Source organism: Rhinolophus sinicus, chromosome 3 (genome assembly GCF_057876585.1).
Source record: "Rhinolophus sinicus isolate RSI-liver-muscle chromosome 3, RSI-T2T, whole genome shotgun sequence".
Taxonomy (NCBI): domain Eukaryota; kingdom Metazoa; phylum Chordata; class Mammalia; order Chiroptera; family Rhinolophidae; genus Rhinolophus; species Rhinolophus sinicus.
Genome location: NC_142503.1, coordinates 201,095,442 through 201,102,313, shown reverse-complemented (window position 1 = coordinate 201,102,313; position 6,872 = coordinate 201,095,442). Strand labels below are relative to the sequence as shown.

At 61.7% G+C, this 6,872-nt stretch overlaps 1 long non-coding RNA gene across 2 annotated transcripts in view; it reads left to right on the top strand.

Annotated features, from left to right (window-relative positions):
* The first annotated feature begins 51 nt into the window (after positions 1-51).
* The window catches only part of LOC141570803 (uncharacterized), a 79,780-nt gene continuing 72,959 nt past the window's right edge, over positions 52-6,872 (top strand). For both annotated transcript variants that reach the window (XR_012495255.2, XR_012495256.2), the window contains exon 1: positions 52-587. This is a non-coding gene — a long non-coding RNA (uncharacterized LOC141570803). The remainder of the gene's footprint in view (positions 588-6,872) is intronic.

Here is a 6,872-nt window from a genome sequence, read left to right as displayed (position 1 = left end):
AGTGTGGGCAGCCCCTGATGGGTTTGTACAGTTCCAACCAATGGAGAGGCTGCTGAAAGGGGTGGAGAGGCGCCTGCCAGTGTCTCTCCTCTCTCTGTTAGGAGTGGAGGAGGTGAGTCTCACTGGCTGAGGCCACCCGGGGCCCCCAGGGTATGCTGGGCTGGGAGGGGCAGCGTGAGCAGAGGGCCCCCTGAGGGCCATGCATGACCACAGTGGCCTAGAACCTACCACTCTTCACAGTCTGTGGGGAAATTGGTGAGGGGCTCTGATGGCTGACACCCCCTGCATGCTTGGGCAGGGTGGCAAACACCCCTGGTGATGGCCCCCTCACTCCCCCTGCCTCCTTCCACAGATCTGCATTGCACACCTGCCCTGTGCCAGGCCCTGGGGACATGGTAAATGACAGAGGCCCTGCCCTTGCACAGCTGCTGTCCCTGGGAAAGCAGAAGACGCCCAGTGGCTGTGTGGCCCTGAGGGCTGTGAAGAGAAAGATCTTCACTATAAGACAGCGGCTCATGGAGTCATGGAGGCTGAGAGGCCCCAAGTCTGCCCCCGGCCGGCCGTGTGGTTCCAGCCCGAGTCCAGAGGTGAGAGACCTGTGTCCCTGCCTGACCACCAGGCGGAGAGCAATCTGCACTCACTCCACGTTTTGTTCTGTCCAGGCCACCATGGACTGGTTGGCGAGGGGGCCCATCCAGATGCCAACCTCACCCATCAGCCTCAGGAACACCCAGAATAGCGTCCCGTTGAATATCAGGTAGCTCCCAGCCACGCTGACAGGACACTTAGCCTGCTGTCCCAGTGCTGCTGTCCCTTGGGTGTCCGTGAGCCACAGAGGCTCAGGAAGTGGCTGCTCGAGGACGCAGTAGGCTTGGGGTTGTGGCCACCTCCACCTGACCCCCCACAGGTTCATAGCCCCCCTCGGACCCACATCTCCCTGGACTGCGCACAGCCCCACAGGGGATAGGCGGAGCAGGGACGGGGGAGCTGCTGGGCTCTACAGGCCACAGCATGGACCTGGGCGTCTGTGAGAGGAGGGCTGTGGCCCCTTGGCTGCTGCAAGCCACGTACTGAGGGAGTGGGAGAGGTGGGGGCAGAGAGAGGAGGTGGGGCTACGGCACATGCAGCGGAGAGGCAGGCAGGGGGACACCGAGGGCTGGGCTCCTTCAAGGCGGACTGATGGGAGCAGGTGTGGGTGTGGTGGGCCAAGGGTGCTGCCAGCCTCTGGCCTGGGGAAGACGGCGTGGGAGTCTCGGAAGCAAATCGTACAAGTGTAGGACTTCACACAACACAGACTTACTCTCCGCCCTGTGGGCCAGGCCAGGCAGGGCTGGTCCCCTCTCAGGCTCCCAAGAGGACCTTCTCTGGGCTGTCCCAGCTTCTAGAGCATCCGCTTTCCTGGGCCATCCCCGTCCCGCCATCCACCTCAAAGCCCGCAGCATCTGGCTGGGTTGCCTCACATCACATCACGGGCACCCCCCTCTTTCGGAATAAGGACCCCATGGCACCCTGCCCCCTCAATCCAGGTTCATCTCTCCGTTTTAAGACTGATTAGCTACTTTAATTCCACCTGCAATCTTAATTCCCCTCTGCTGTGTGAACTAACATACTGGTAGCTGCAGATCTGAGGGGTCAGGACGTGGACACCTGTGGGGGGCATTATTCTGCTCACCCAGGCTGCAGGGGAGCAGACTTCGGGGGTGCCAAGGGCATTAAGGACGAGAGACGGGAGGGGAGGTGACGTATGTGTCTGCGTCAACGTGTCTCCAGGTGGCACACAGTAATCTGGCGTCACCCTGCGGTGTGTTGACAATGGCTCCCAACAGATGTCCATCTCTAGTCCCTGACCTCTAACTTATTTAGGAAAAGGGTCTCTGCAGGGTGATTAAGGGTCTTGAAATGGAGCAATGGGCCTGGATTATGTGGGTGGGCCCTGAATGCCACCACATATGTCCCTATACGAGGGAATGAAAACGGTGATGTGACCACAGACGCAGAGATCGGAGTGGTTCGTCCACAAGCCGCAGAGCGCTGCCGCCGCTGGAAGCTGGAGAGGCATGAAGCACCCTCCCCGCCCCCGGCCCTGGAAGCAGTGCTGTCTGGCCTATGCCTCGATTTCGGACTTTTCAGAACCGTAGAGAAAAAATTCTGCTGTTTTCTGTTGTGTAGGCCAGCCGCTTTGTAGCTCTTTCTCGTGGCAGTGACAGCAAATGAATTGGTCATCTTAGAGATGACATCGAAAGCTGCGGGGCTGGAGTGCCCAGGGACGGAGGCATAGAGATGTCTGAGGATGAGCCCTGGACTGCCCAGTGTGAGGAGCATGGAGCCTGTGGTGTCCTGGGGCCCGGGCAGGGGCGGGGAGAAGTGAGAGGGCTATCAGTGCCACCGCCAGGCCTAGAGGGACAAGGGGCAGAAAGTCAGCTCTGGGCTTGGCCCAGGGGAAATTACAGGTGGGCATGGCCAGAGCCTCTTGGGCTGGTGAGGTAAAGCCTGGGGGTGGGGCGTCAGGAGAGAAGGAAGGAGTAGGTGCTGATGCGTGGCCTTGGTGAGACCCAGAAGGGAGTCTAGGCTGGGTCCACAGGTGTAGGCAGGGCTGGGGAGACTTTCTATCGGGCAGGTACAGCTGACAGTGAGGTAATGAGTCCTCCGTCACTGGAAGCAAACAAAGAATGCTTCCTGCCTTCAGGCCTCTCATAGTCTCCACATGACTCTGGGATAACATGTGGGCTGGGGGAGGGCAGAGGGAAGGAGAGCTCACAGCTGTGTCTCCCAGCTGTGTTGGTGTCTTTGTCCCCAAGGTGCTCTTGACATGCGGCCACTGGGGAGAAATTCTTCTTGTCAGGTTCAGAATCGTGCCCAAGATCACAGTGTCCTTCACTGAGGGGCCCACAGCTTGTCACTGTCAGACTGAAGCAGGGCCCTTTGGCAATTGGGGCCCTGTCTGGCCATTCCACCACCCAGCCAGAGTCCTTATTCAGAAGATGGGGTGCCTGGACAGTGTCCGCCCCACCGCGCCCTGGTCACAGCGAGGCTGGCGCATTCCACACTGAAGCGCAGGTCGTGAGGCCCCAGCAGCCGCAATAATGGGAAGCTCTGGGCCACTGAGACCAACAGAAGCAGCCCCTTCTCCCTTCTCCTAAATTATTCATGACCTCCAAGAGGCCGTAAAAGTCCTTAGCTCTCCACAGGATCCATAATTACAATGATAAATTTTATTTATAAAGCTGGTCCCTCCCTCGAGCCAGCTGCCTGGGGGGCTGTAGATAAGCCATAACCAAGACAGGGGCCTCGGAAGCCGCTTGTCACAGCTGGTTTTCTGGCAACATCTCGCTGGAGCGGCAGGGCGATGATGGTGGCATGGGCTCCGCCTGTTGGCGTGGGCTCCGCCTGGCTGGTGTGGGCTCCGCCTGGCTGGTGTGGGCTCCGCCTGGTTGGTGTGGGCTCCACCTGGTTGACATGGGCTCCACCTGGTTGGCGTGGGCTCCGCCTGGTTGGTGTGGGCTCCGCCTGGTTGGCATGGGCTCCACCTGGTTGGCATGGGCTCCGCCTGGTTGGTGTGGGCTCCGCCTGTTGGCATGGGCTCCGCCTGGTTGGTGTGGGCTCCGCCTGGTTGGTGTGGGCTCCGCCTGTTGGCATGGGCTCCGCCTGGCTGGTGTGGGCTCCGCCTGGTTGGTGTGGGCTCCGCCTGGTTGGCATGGGCTCCGCCTGGCTGGTGTGGGCTCCGCCTGGCTGGTGTGGGCTCCGCCTGGCTGGTGTGGGCTCCGCCTGGTTGGCGTGGGCTCCGCCTGGTTGGCATGGGCTCCGCCTGGCTGGTGTGGGCTCCGCCTGGTTGGTGTGGGCTCCGCCTGGCTGGTGTGGGCTCCGCCTGGCTGGTGTGGGCTCCGCCTGGTTGGTGTGGGCTCCGCCTGGCTGGTGTGGGCTCCGCCTGGCTGGTGTGGGCTCCGCCTGGCTGGTGTGGGCTCCGCCTGGCTGGCGTGGGCTCCGCCTGGCTGGCGTGGGCTCCGCCTGGTTGGCGTGGGCTCTGCCGGTTGGCATGGGCTCTGCCGGTTGGCATGGGCTCCACCTGGTTGGTGTGGGCTCTGCCTGGTTGGTGTGGGCTCCGCCTGGTTGGTGTGGGCTCCGCCTGGTTGACATGGGCTCCACCTGTTGGCATGGGCTCCACCTGTTGGCATGGGCTCCGCCTGTTGGCATGGGCTCCACCTGGTTGGCATGGGCTCCGCCTGGTTGGTGTGGGCTCCGCCTGGTTGGCGTGGACTCCACCTGTTGGCATGGGCTCCGCTTGTTGGCATGGACTCCGCCTGTTGGCATGGGCTCTGCCTGGCTGCCAGACGTGCTGAGGGATCTGTTTGGCTTTAATGGGGTGGCCACATGACTCGTGCTCCTGCTGTGGGGCGCCATTCCCTCCTCATTTTGTCTCGGGCCCTGAGGACCCATTATGGTGACCTGGATATGGCTGGTTCTCATGCCAGGATTGTGCATTGCACATGTGAGCGTGCACACACACACACACACATACACATGTGTGAGCACATGCTGGGTCCACAGAAGTGACCTGTGTTCGCTGAGTGTGCTCACTCGGGCCCTCACATGGCCTAGCCCCCCTCAGACCCCTCCCGTGCCCTGTGGGATGCCCTAGTGTTGGCCCCACTGGCCGGTGAGGACATGCGTTTCCAGAGGTGCCCACCCAAGCACTGCAGGGCAGCTCATTGGGCCGCCCTGTACCCTGTGCCACATGCCTGCCTGGACACGGCATGGGTTCCTGGAAAGAGCTTGGCACTGAAACAGAGTGCCAGGGGTCCCCAAGCTTCCCCTTTCCTGACTGCATGACCTTGGGCCCGTCACTGCCCGTTCAAGGGCCACTGACCTCTGGCCTTTAGGAACCGTAACCTCGTGGGGCTGTCACAAGCTCTAGAGGGAGCTGAGTGCCACACTCTGAAAACAGCAGGGCGGGAACGTGGTGCTGCTCCACGTTGGTGCCGGCCTGGCAGCAGCTGAGCAGCCCAGGACCTGGATGCCCACAGGTCCTTATGGCCAGGCTGTGCTTGTCACTGGGTGCTGCCCTCCCTGGGTGCTGTCTGGAGGCCTCAAGCGCAGGGTGGGGCTGCAGGTCCTCCCGGCCCTTCTGTCACATGCAGGAAGAACTGGCTGGTCTGAAAGGTAGGAATCGTCATCTGTAGGACTCTAGAGAGACTGAGCACCGGGAAGAAGAAATGTCCACACTGAGAACTGCTGGGTAGAGAGCGTGAGCTGGCAGACATTAGGGGACGCACACACTGTTGGTTAGAGTGAGGGCTCACGGGGGCAGGGGACAAGCGGGATCCGGGCTCAAGCGCCCCACACGGTGGGTCGAGTGATCTGCAGACCCACCTGGGCTGTGTGTGCACTTGGCAGTGGGCAGAGCCCTCTCATGGTCCCCTCACCTGTGGAGTAAGAACCATTATGGTGGAAAAAAGACCAAAGAAATAGGAGGAAGCTCCTGAGACCACATACCCTGGCCAAGGGAGCACTTCCACACATGCTGAGCGGTTTACAGAAATTAGAACCAGCCCTAAAGACTCAAGGATGCACAGTTGGTGGCCCCCACCATGCCCCACTCAGGTCACCCATGTGGACCCTTCAAAAACCACATAGATCATGGCAGAAAATGGTGGGTTGGCCCAAATCAGCCAGTGTCAGCCCAGATCGAGACTGCTGTGCCACAGGTGGCCCCCGGCCCAACCAGGTCCGCACGTCTGCTGCATGGCATACTGCTGGTTGGCTCTGTGCTCTCGTGCCAGGCCTGGTGGCCTCTGCCCGACAGCCACGGCAGTACACGCAGTCCTGTTCCCAGGCTCCTCTGACTTTCTCGCTGCCTGCCACAGCTGGTCCGCGGGGGCGCTCCTGGTCTGCAGGAAACCGTGCTGGTCCCCCACGTTCAATGTGTCATACTGACCAGCGTAAGGCCCGAGGGGCGCACTCCGCCCCCTCCCGCCCAGAGCCGGATGCCTGCCGTCCTCCCCGGGTCTGAAGCAGCACACACTGCCCTTGGGCGTGCAGCTCAGGCTGGTGACCAGTGACTGAGGCCTCTGACAAGTGTTCCATGGCTCTGAAAGGAGCAGCGTGGACCCGCCATCCTGCACCTGGCCATGTGGTGCGGCCGAGCCAGTGGCGGCAGAGGTGGCCGTGACAGGAGCAGTTGAGTGGGGGCTCCGCAGGCTCTGGAAGACATGGGGTGGTGCCATGTGCTCACTGGTCACACGAACAGGTGGCCAGACCATGAGCCTCTGCCTCCCTCACACTGCCCCTCAGGCCATATGCAGGGTCTCCTGATGAGGGAGGAAACTGAGCTCTGGGCCTGCGAGCTGATTGCACCACCTGAAAATTAACAGCCGATGCACTATTGCCCCCTCAGGACTGGCCCTGAAGGATGGGGCCGTGTCCTCCAGTGGGCACAGTTGTGAGAACCGCCCTATGTCCACTCTGTGTGTGTGTGTGTGACAGAGGCTCCTGGACACGGAAATAGCCACAGATGGCTGGCCAGGGCCTGGGAGGAGCCAGGAGGGGCAAGTGGGGAGCTGAGGGCGGCGTGGGGAAAAGGTGTGCGATGGATCCACGGGACGGGCGGGCACGCAGTTTGGGTATCTGGGTCTCATGTCTGCTGCAGAGTGTCCGGGAGACTGGGGCTTCCTGAGGGGCTGGTGCAAAAAAGACAAGGTGGGGCTCCACTGCAGGGCTGTGCCAGCCTCCCACCTCACCTCTCCCCCTGCTCACCCTGCCAGCTCTGAGTGGAGGGGGCTCAGGGAACCGCTTAGGCGCTGGGCTATGGGGCATGGGCACTGCCCCTTCTGCTTCCTGGCGCTGCCCCAGTGCCCGCCCAGACCCCGCACAGAGCC